The sequence below is a fragment of the Neoarius graeffei genome, chromosome 1, assembly GCF_027579695.1.
Source record: "Neoarius graeffei isolate fNeoGra1 chromosome 1, fNeoGra1.pri, whole genome shotgun sequence".
Classification (NCBI taxonomy): domain Eukaryota; kingdom Metazoa; phylum Chordata; class Actinopteri; order Siluriformes; family Ariidae; genus Neoarius; species Neoarius graeffei.
Window position 1 is genome coordinate 8,111,330 of NC_083569.1, and position 11,928 is coordinate 8,123,257.

The following is an 11,928-nucleotide window of genomic DNA, read 5'->3' on the forward strand; positions in this document are numbered from 1 at the left end:
GTAGATCGACTTGTGTGCTTAGGGTCGTTGTCTTGCTGCATGACCCACCGTCTCTTGAGATTCAGTTCATGGACAGATGTCCTGACATTTTCCTTTAGAATTCGCTGGTATAATTCAGAATTCATTGTTCCATCAATGATGGCAAGCCGTCCTGGCCCAGATGCAGCAAAACAGGTCCAAACCATGATACTACCACCACCATGTTTCACAGATGGGATAAGGTTCTTATGCTGGAATGCAGTGTTTTCCTTTCTCCAAACATAGCACTTCCCATTTCAACCAAAAAATTCTATTTTGGTCTCATCCAGCCACAAAACTTTTTCCCAATACCCTTCTGGCTTGTCCACATGATCTTTGGCAAACTGCAGACGAGCAGCAATGTTCTTTTTAGAGAGCAGTGGCTTTCTCCTTGCAACCCTGCCCTGCACAACATTGTTGTTCAGTGTTCTCCTGATGGTGGACTCATGAACATTAACATTAGCCAATGTGAGAGAGGCCTTCAGTTGCTTAGAAGTTACCCTGGGGTCCTTTGTGACCTCGCCAACTATTACACGCCTTACTCTTGGAGTGATCTTTGTTGGTTGACCACTCCTGGGGAGGGTAACAATGGTCTTGAATTTCCTCCATTTGTACACAATCTGTCTGACTGTGGATTGGTGGAGTCCAAACTCTTTAGAGATGGTTTTGTAACCTTTTCCAGCCTGATGAGCATCAACAACGCTTTTTCTGAGGTCCTCAGAAATCTTTGTTCGTGCCATGATACACTTCCACAAACACGTGTTGTGAAGATCAGACCTTTTGTTTTCTTTGAATAAAGCAGGGTGCCCACTCACACCTGATTGTCATCCCATTGATTGAAAACACCTGACTCTAATTTCACCTTCAAATTAACTGCTAATCCTAGAGGTTCACATACTTTTGCCACTCACATATGTAATATTGGATCATTTTCCTCAATAAATAAATGACCGAGTATAATATTTTTGTCTCATTTGTTTAACTGGGTTCTCTTTATCTACTTTTAGGACTTGTGTGAAAATCTGATGATGTTTTAGGTCATGTTTATGTCAAACATTCTGATCGCGTTTGAGGGAAAAATCGAAATGGCAAACCACTTCAAATCCTGCCAGAATATCCCGAATGAGCCGGAATGCCGTCGGAATGAAAATTCTTCGTATATTCCGGGATATTCGAAGTATTCGAGCTGCATGCTCTTTGAATTCTTAGACGTTCGAAACGTATTCGGCATTTGAGGTGAATTCGTACAGCATTCGATGCACCTTCTGACCAGACTTTGGGTGGTATTCGGGCAGCAATCGAACCGCACTCGTACGGCATTCGACGTGCGTTCTTAATATTCTTACTGCATTCTAGGTATTCCTATTGTGTTCCAACTACATTTGAACTGCATTCGAAAGCTAATACACCTGGAATGTGCAAGAATCATTCGAGGCGGGTTCGAAGCGCATTCTTACGAAGCTGTAAGGATGTTGGTCAGTTTGAAATTCCCGCCCAAATGTGGCATGAATTTTGAAAAAACTTTCATTCCGGCTGCTTCTGCTTGATTCCTGCTAATTCCGAATAAGTGTGACAGAGGCTTAAAAAGTTCAGAAACTTTCAAGCACCACTGTAAATGAAGACGGCGTATATTGTAGCGGAACTTTTTTTGCTAGATCTTGTCACAATTTCACCACGCGAAATGCTTTCTCAGGCCCACACACACACCCTGTGTTGTATTGCAACAGCGTTTTGGAAAATATATCGGCTTCAAGTTTGAAAAATATATAAAATTCAGTAGTTTTCACTATTTTAAATAAATCATTTTAAAAAATTGACTAGGGGCGGGGGGGAACATTGGCCATTCTGCATTGGTGTGCAGATCTCCATAGGTGTAGCTTTTTAAAGAAATAAAACTCTTCAAATACGGTGCAAAGCATGATTTGGCGAAAAATAACTCGTTGACCAAGTGGATGGTGGTGGTGTGTAAAAATTTAGGCTAACAAGTGAACTTTAGAAACTACCTTATGCTAGAATTGAAGATGGGGGGGATCAAAACGTGCATCCTTTGATTTGAAAGCAAGGTTTAATTTTGTCAGTTTATTTCAGAAAATCTGCCAATGGAACTACAAACGGATAAGTATGCGTTATTTTTTAATAAATAATACTTGTTAATGTTAGATTTCTGATTTGGGGTGGGTTTTTTTTTTTGTTTTGTTTCTTTCTTCTTCTTTCCTCATTTGTGGCCACAACTCCTAGCTCCAGCTCTATGGTTTTTGTTTAACCCCCTTACATTTGCTTATACTTTTCCAACCGAACAACAAATGACGCAAAAAAAAGTGCCCTCTCTACAAATACACAGCAAGGCTATGCAAAACTCAACATGTGTAGTTCGAAGGTGTTGAGGAGCTTTACAGTGCATGAGACCAGGATTTTAACCCTGAGAAAGGTTTTCTTTCTCTCAAAACGCCGCATTCAACTTCGTAAAACTCAACAACGGCCTGATCAGTTGGAACAAGGAACGCTTCAAACTGCATTTAGGCTTTTTAGCCCTTATAACGCTTAAATAAATAAATAAATAAATCCAACAATGAAACTGAAAAAAAAAAAAAAACAAGCATTCAAGGATTTACAAAGTGAGTTAACCCATCTCACGTAACCGTTTAGTGTTTTAGCATAGAATTAACAAATAGCACTTGTTCTAATGACTTACTACTTTTTTTTTTTAAATAATCTGTAATTTACCTTCAGGCTATCGTTTGGGTAACAGGGTTCCACTTTCAAAGTGACTTCATCAGTCAGTGTCTGTAAAATATTTTGAAGTGTAGTTTGAGATGAGCATGTTGAGACACACAAAAGTCAAGTAATCATTTTTTTCTTGATGTAACGTATGTAAACGTAATAACAGTGGGACGCAAACAGCACTCCTGATCACGGAATCGCCCCAAAGCGTCCTCTAGGATATGGTTACTCCAAAAAAAATCCAACAACAACGTCTGTCAAATTTCAGAAATGGGGTTTATGATTTAAGAAAGAATAACTTCTGGAGGTTAAAAGCTCAACTCTACATCTTTCTTTCAAATGTATTGTTATGCAAATCCTGTTTGACTTTCAGGTGGTCAAGCCTGTCGCGCTGTCTCCGGGCAAACACCTTCTGTTTGCATTTCAAATTACTTATACCAGATGCTTTTTTTGTTTTTAAAGAAAAAAAAAAATTCTACTCCCTAGCTGGAATGGTTTATTATTATTTTTTATTTGGACATACACTACCGTTCAAAAGTTTGGGGTCACCCAGGCAATTTTGTGTTTGTTTTCCATGAAAAGTCACACTTTTATTTACCACCATAAGTTGTAAAATGAATAGAAAATATAGTCAAGACATTTTTCAAACTCGATCTGCTCAAAGGAAGGTCAGTTTTATAGCTTCTCTAAAGAGCTCAACTGTTTTCAGCTGTGCTAACATGATTGTACAAGGGTTTTCTAATCATCCATTAGCCTTCTGAGGCAATGAGCGAACACATTGTACCATTAGAACACTGGAGTGATACATTTGCAGCTAGAATAGTCATTTACCACATTAGCAATGTATAGAGTGGATTTCTGATTAGTTTAAAGTGATCTTCATTGAAAAGAACAGTGCTTTTCTTTCAAAAATAAGGACATTTCAAAGTGACCCCAAACTTTTGAACGGTAGTGTATTTTAGGAGAGAGACCTGCCGTGTTAACACTTCCTCTATGAAAGACATAAGGGCAACACCGGTGACCCCTTAAGGGCTGTGACAATACAGTTCAGCCGTTGAAGGATGGATGATTTGGATTACACGAGGATCAGGCTTATATATTATTCAGACCTTGAACAATGCATAGAAATTAAGCTCATATTCCTGTTTGAACTTGGAACGAGTTCAGAAAACAATATTTGGTGGAATCACCCGAGATTTAATCACAGCTTTCATGCGTCTTGGCATGCTCTCCACCAGTCTTTCACATTGCTCTTGGGTGACTTTATGCCCCTCCTGGTGCAAAAATTCAATCAGCTCAGCTTTCTTTGATGGCTCGTGACCATCCCAGTGTTGGCGTCGAGTCACTAAACCTCGAGCCCAGTCTCGAATCCCCAGTGTTCAGGTCCAAGAAAAATTTCGAGTCAAGTCCAAAAACAAGACTCCAACCGCACCATTTGGTGGTGGCTGTTTTAACGCCATTAACATTGTACATTCACCTGTTCAGGAATAAACTATTCTCTTTGTCAGGGAGTGTGAAGTATTCTGTTAGAGATGGATATAAGTGCAGATGATGGGTTTATTAATACAAGTGAAGACAGGTAAACAATCCAATATAGCAGGCAAAATCATAGACGAGAAACAGGAAATCAGGAAACAAGGCTTGGTAACGCAACTCAATACTTCGCAAAGTAAGCGTGTTTTCACAGTTTTTATATAGGTGCGCTGATTGCACCTTAATCCTGATCACGTCTATCTGATCACGTGCCAAGGCACGCAGGTATGACACTCTTGCATTAAATTAGTACAAAATTAACGTAGATATAAATATCTTATGCCAAATTCTTATGGTGTGTTACAAAAAAATAAAGAAAAAATCCAAGTCGGACTTGAGTACTACAAGCCTGGATCATCCATCTTCCTCTTGATCACATTCCAGAGGTTTTCAATGGTGTTCAGGTCTGGTGATTGGGCTGACCATGATAGGGTCTTGAGCTTATTGTCCTGCTGGAAAACCCACTCCTCAGAGAGTTTGGGAACATTGTCGGAGCAGAAGAAAAGTTCTCTTCCAGGATAACCTTGTACATGGCTTGATTCATGTGTCCTTCATGAACAAAAATTTGCTCCATTCCAGCCATGCTGAAATGTCCTTCAGATCCTCCAGATTTCACAATGGGTGTGAGGCATTGTGGCTTGGAGGTAGGGGCATCATTGGGGGGGAGGGAGTGTTAAGATGATTCTTAGGGCCCAGCATTGACGGGGGCCCTCAGAAGATAAGATAATATGTGCAAGTTAATTTAATAAAAATATTTTCTTATATTGAGTAAATACAACAACCTTTTGGTTTGGTTTTCCATAAAATTATTAGAAGTGTCTTTATATTTCACCCCTTTCCCTATTCATCACATGGTACAGTCTTGTTTAGGCAGAGCCAGAGCATGACGCCACGTTAAGGGATTCAGGTGAATCCGATACAATTGTTTATCGTTTTGGGTGCCCCAAAACGCAATCTTTTGAGAACGGGTTCCAGAGTGGAAAGATCTGGCAACGTTGCCATTGCGAAGTCGTCTGGATGAGTAGAACGGATTTGTTTACGATGATGTCACAACCACATGACTGTCAGTGCTTCACGCCGGGTAGAAGTGTAACGAACTCGATGCGAGTTGTCAACAAATCCTATAACTTGGTTCATGAAACGCGCTTACAAAATATTTTCACTGTGAATATTTATTGTGTAATGGTGCAAAGTGAGAGAGAGAATAGCCCTTAGGGCAGAGTCAATCCCGCCAGCAAAAATAGGGGAAAAAAGGAGCGATCTCACCTCTACAGATGTTGGTTTAAGTCCTACTATACATTCCTCAAAAAGGGCGTAGAAGAACAAATTAATCCATCAACGTGTAGCATTCAATTTATTCCGGACCATTAAAGACGCCGCCTTCCGCGTAGAATCATACGTCATCCTCGCCGCCATATTGGATAGGTCAAAGCGGAGAATAAAGATTCATGTGCTGCGTTTAACTGTACCAACAGGTTTACCGTCCAAACGAGATCACATGGGATTACCTTTCACAGGTGAGACTGGAAAAATACTTTTCATTGTATTTGGTCATTATAACGTAATTTTACGAACAGATTTTTCTGACTTTGTGGCTAATATGAAGTCTCGCGCATAGTAGTTTATGCGCATGCGTCCTTCTATTGTTCTGGTGTCTCCGAAGGGACCGTCTTACAGCGCCCCTAGAGGTGTGGCATGTGTATTGCATCATTTTCAGCAAGCGTTGCGTTGCCATATGGACCTGATATTTTACTGATCGTTGCCCATTTGGACGCGATATTTTTTTAAATAACATCTCGTTGCCGTGTGGCTGTAGCCTAAGTTTGTTGCTTTCCAATTCAGTACTCATGTTAACTGTGCATGGTACAAGCAGAATTGATGGTGAACCATTAGTAGATTGACACCATCATGAAGAAACGTAAAGAGAGGCAGGAGAAGGCCAAGAGAGAGAAAGAGCCAAGAGTTAGTCATCTATTCCCCCCCCCCGAAGAAAGGTAGCCTGTACCGTACATTTACTCACTGATCTTCCTCTGGTAGCTATTAACCTAACATGCCAATGTTAATGCTGCAGGAGATTATTATTGTGCCTTAACCACTGCTTGGATGATCAAACTAACAACTTAACGAGACGAGTAACAGATGTAATTTTGGTCTGCAAAGAGCTCAATGAATTTATAAGTCCACTGCACAGTTAGGGCACCAGCTAGGTTAAGATGCATGCTAATAACTAGCTTGTTTACTCATAAGGTCTAACCTTAACATGCACAGAAGAAACCCCTCCCTTAACCCAGTTGTAACAGGTGGTGGTGAGCGGTATTTTGTTGATGCATTCACAGAGCAAGATGACCTGGTCATCACCATCCCCCACCACAAGCATTTCATGAAAACCACTCAACACTTACGCACTTATAAGTCCATTGTTTTAACATCGACTTATGATGCAAGGGCTAGGACGCCTTCATGAAACGCTACCCAGCTTTTTTCAGTAATATGAGCACGCAAAGTTTCACTGATGTAGCTTCTGAGAAAACTTGTCCAGCTTGAAATAGATGGACAGATTCCATTCCTAGATCCAGCTGCCCACTTCATGGCAGGGGATAATAAAGGACTTTGGGGTTAAGACTCACGAAGACCCAATTTTAGTATTGATGCTGCATTTAGCACGTGAGCAGCTACAGTGGTGCTTGAAAGTTTGTGAACACTTTAGAATCTTCTATTTTTCTGCATAAATGACCTAAACCATCATCAGATTTTCACACAAATCCTAAAAGTAGATAAAGAGAACCCAGTTAAACAAATGAGACAAAAATATTATACTTGGTCATTTATTTATTGGGGAAAATGATCCAATATTAAATATCTGTGAGTGGCAAAAGTATGTGAACCTCTAGGATTAGCAGTTAATTTGAAGGTGAAATTAGAGTCAGGTGTGAGTGGGCACCCTGCTTTATTTAAAGAACAGGGATCTATCAAAGTCTGATCTTCATAACACGTTTATGGAAGTGTATCATGGCACGAACAAAGGAGATTTCTGAGGACCTCAGAAAAAGCGTTGTTGATGCTCATCAGGCTGGAAAAGGTTACAAAATCATCTCTAAAGAGTTTGGACTCCACCAATCCACAGTCAGATTGTGTACAAATGGAGGAAATTCAAGACCATCGTTACCCTCCCCAGGAGTGGTTGACCAACAAAGATCACTCCAAGAGCAAGGCGTATAATAGTCGGCGAGGTCACAAAAGAGCCCAGGGTAACTTCTAAGTAACTGAAGGCCTTTCTCACATTGGCTAATGTTAATGTTCATGAGTCCACCATCAGGAGAACACTGAACAACAATAGTGTGCATGGCAGGGTTGCAAGGAGAAAGCCACTGCTCTCCAAAACGAACATTGCTGCTCATCTGCAGTTTGCTAAAGATCACGTGGACAAGCCAGAAGGCTATTGGAAAAATGTTTTGTGGACGGATGAGACCAAAATAGAACTTTTTGGTTTAAATGAGAAGTGTTATGTTTGGAGAAAGGAAAACACTGCATTCCAGCATAAGAACCTTATCCCATCTGTGAAACATGGTGGTGGTAGTATCATGGTTTGGGCCTGTTTTGCTGCATCTGGGCCAGGACGGCTTGCCATCATTGATGGAACAATGAATTCTGAATTATACCAGCGAATTCTAAAGGAAAATGTCAGGACATCTGTCCATGAACTGAATCTCAAGATACGGTGGGTCATGCAGCAAGACAATGATCCTAAGCACACAAGTCGTTCTACCTAGACCCCGAAGCCGCCGCTAAAACCGCCATTTAGAATTTGAGCCGCCGCCAGCCAATAATTTTGTAAGCCAATTTGAGCCGCTATCTAATAAAATTTGGCTGAGCCACTAAGAATTGTGTACATCAAATAATGGGTTTATCCACATCATGAGCTACAAGAAAAGTGACACAAACATGATCAACTGTACACACTAGTAGTAACACAATAGAGACGTATAGGCATACACTGTAGAGATTTAGAACTGATATCACAGCACAGAGAGCCACCACAAGCTTGCCGTTGTGACTACCTGTCTGGCTTCCCGCTCCTCACACCGTTACCACGATACACTCAGGAACCCACCCAGAGCATCAATCGACTCCGATATCGACGAGATGGCTGCATTCTTTGCCGCTGCTGAGGGAAAGTGTAAAGGTATTTTTTGTTTGTTTCACATACTTCGAGATTGATTTAAAAAAAAAAAAAAAGTACTCCACCACTCTACTTTCATCATAGTAAGATAGCTGCCAGTCCTTCACTGGTCATTGCTAGTGAGAGTAGATAGCTAGATGCCTTCTTCGAACAATCCAGATTAGCTTATTATTAGCATTGAACTACAATCTTGCTAGATTTATATTTACAATGAAGTAAGAGACCAGGGGACCTGTGGTAATTTGCTATTTATTCCCCCCATTTGTTTGATCCGTTCACCCGGATATATGCCACACAGTGACGTCCAGTATCAGCCATTTGTAGCCATAAACATTTTGGTGGCTGCAGCAGCCATTAAGGTTTTGGCTGAGTCAGCTAGCCAGCCAATAATTTCATCAGCCAGCCATTATCCTGAAAACAAACGGCTTCAGGGTCTAGTTCTACCAAAGAATGGTTAAAGAAGAATAAAGTTAATGTTTTGGAATGGCCAAGTCAAAGTCCTGACCTTAATCCAATCAAAATATTGTGGAAGGACCTGAAGCCAGCAGTTCATGTGAGGAAACCCACCAACATCCCAGAGTTGAAGCTGTTCTGTACGGAGGAACGGGCTAAAATTCCTCCAAGCCGGTGTGCAGGACTGATCAACAGTTATTGCTGCACAAGGGGGTCACACCAGATACTGAAAGCAAAGGTTCACATACTTTTGCCACTCACAGATATGTAATATTGGCTCATTTTCCTCAATAAATAAATGACCGAGTATAATATTTTTGTCTCATTTAACTGGGTTCTCTATCTACTTTTAGGACTTGTGTGAAAATCTGATGTTTTAGGTCATTTATGCAGAAATATAGAAAATTCTAAAGGGTTCACAAACTTTCAAGCACCACTGTAGCTCTAGCAAGCACGTACAGTTTTAGCCGATAGTTGTTCCAATAATGAAACGTACAACTAGCATATGAGACAAAAACTAGCTAAAAAGATTGTTCGATAGCTTGACTTAAGATGTAAAGGGGATAATGCCATTGCTACTTTTAAGCTCATCCCATCATCCAAGCATTAGTAATACATACACACAGTCCTCAACACGCTGTGTTAGAACGATTATATGACGGATTCTGAATTATATACCTTATGGTTAAGGTTATGGATACTTTAGAGCCAGGGCCCTCTTCAAGCCATGATGCAGCCAAAGAGAAGACCCTTTTCTCTTTTTGATGCATCCAGCACAGCGTTACTAATTTGTTGATGTAAAATTCATCATGTGTAGAAAAAAAAAAAAAAAAAAAGTTCTCCGCTATTGCACAAAGCAGCCCATAAATCGCTTTAAAACCAGATGTATGGCGCTTATCGAGATCATTTGAGGCTATTGAACGTTGAGATACGAAACATTTGAGGTTGAGGGTTTTATTCTCTGCCATTTTGACCTCTTTGTATGTTTAGATGTTTTACCATCGTTCACATGGTTATTTAAACAAGCTGATGAATGTTACCTAGAGTCAGTATATGAAGGAGACAAGGATGAATTTGGAGGTGTTTGCAACAGCAAAGCCAGTCTACACCAAGTTTATACTTATCTACAAGTTCACGTACTAGCTACAGCCTGGGTAGGTCTGAGTAAATACTGACACCTAGTGGCAAAAAGTAATAAAGGCATAAACAAGGTCCGTGTCTTCTGATAACTTCAGTAGAGGTGTTCAGATCCAGTTGGTCATTACTGGTGTTTAACAAACTGACTTTTGAATTCATGTTTTTTTTCTGTTAGAAAACTACACTTCCTCTGGGGTAAACCAAGGGTCAGGTGTTTTTTTTTTTGTTGTTGTTGGAGGCAACATGCGTATATTCTTGCATAGGGCCCAAAATTTCTAGCAGCACCCCAGGTCTCTGTCCAACCATTAAATGAGCAGGTGATGGAGGGGTAAAAGCTGAAAACTAGACTCCGAGAAGATAACCTTGCTCCAGTCCAATCGTTATGGTCTTTCACAAACCTCAGTCCGACTCTTCTTGGACTTTTCCTAGCTTTGCATGACTTCAACCCAGTTTCCCGGCTGTCCACTTAACCCCTGCTGCTACTCTTTTTGAAGATCACTTGACGCCATCCTACAGTTGAGTGACATTCGAAGGAGTTGATGATCATTCCATTCAATGGGGAGTCATTTTCACCCTTTGCCAGTCTGTAACCACCAAATGTCTGCTGCTTGACCTTGTTCTTATGAACAGTAACCCTTCTTTTTCCTCACTTAAAGCTTTTCTGTTTAACTCGTTGGGCATGATGAATAGATTGTTTTCCAGTTCAATTTAAGGGACTACTAGGACTGTTTTTTGCCATCCAAACTGGCAAGAGGATTGTCATAACCCCAGCAGTGGTTTTTATACTTTTCCCCCTCATTAAATAAGATTTGGTTCAGGTAATCAGTACATCACTAAGTAAAGTGAAGCATACTCGTGTTGGAATTCCAGCACAGATACTGGAATTAAGCTGTCGTCGGTAGAGATGTTCGTTGAAGAAACAAGAAGTGCTCCGACAGCACAATATCCTGCTGGCAACTCTGGTAAAATGCAGTTGAATTGAATGAAATTGCAATATGCATATTACCAACATTTAACAAAGAATCCTGTCAAGTTGCATGAAATTCCTCCAAAAATTGAGAGTTGATTTCAGAAGGCGAGTACCCTTCCCAGGACAGACATCACCACGATATAAATTCCCCCTTCGAGCTTTTTGGCCAGCGGCAGATAAAAATCGTGAGGGAAGTTGATTTCAGAAAGCAAGCACACCTTTAATTTGCCAAAGTTTGGTGAAATTCCTCCACAAATTGTGAGAGGAGTTGATTTCAGAAGGAAAACGCATGAAACTGTCAACTAATTGTTAATCAAGGGCTGGAACTCTGGTAAAACCTGACCGAATTGAAAGTTACAATAGGTGCATTACCACCAAAGAATCCTGCCAAGTTTTGTGAAATTCCTCCAAAAAAAAAAATTGCAAGGAGTTGATTTCAGAAGGTGAGAGCACCCTTCCCAGGACTGATGGACACCACAATCTTTGGGCCTTTTGGCCAGCAAGGGATAAAAATTAAAAATGGTCTCTTCCCCCCCCCCCAGAACTGTACATCATAATACCACTGTCTCAAGAGTACTGACAAATTGGATGCACTGCAATTTCTTTTAAAGTAAAGCACATTGGAGATGGCCCACTATCTCGGTTCCACCATCACAAACACAAGCGACCTAAAACTAGAGATTGACGAAAGGCGAGGAATGGCATCAGCAGTTATGGAGTCACTTTGGCGGCACAATCACATCTCATTTACCCCTTTTCCACCAAATCAGTTCCAGGGCTGGTGCTGGTTCACAACTCGTTCAACTTGCAAGCCAGCTGAGAACCAGTTTGCTTTTCCATAGCTCGCAGTGCTAAGGGAAGCCACGCCATTACGTCGCTGTATACGTCAGTTACATCGCTATATTTGCATAAACCT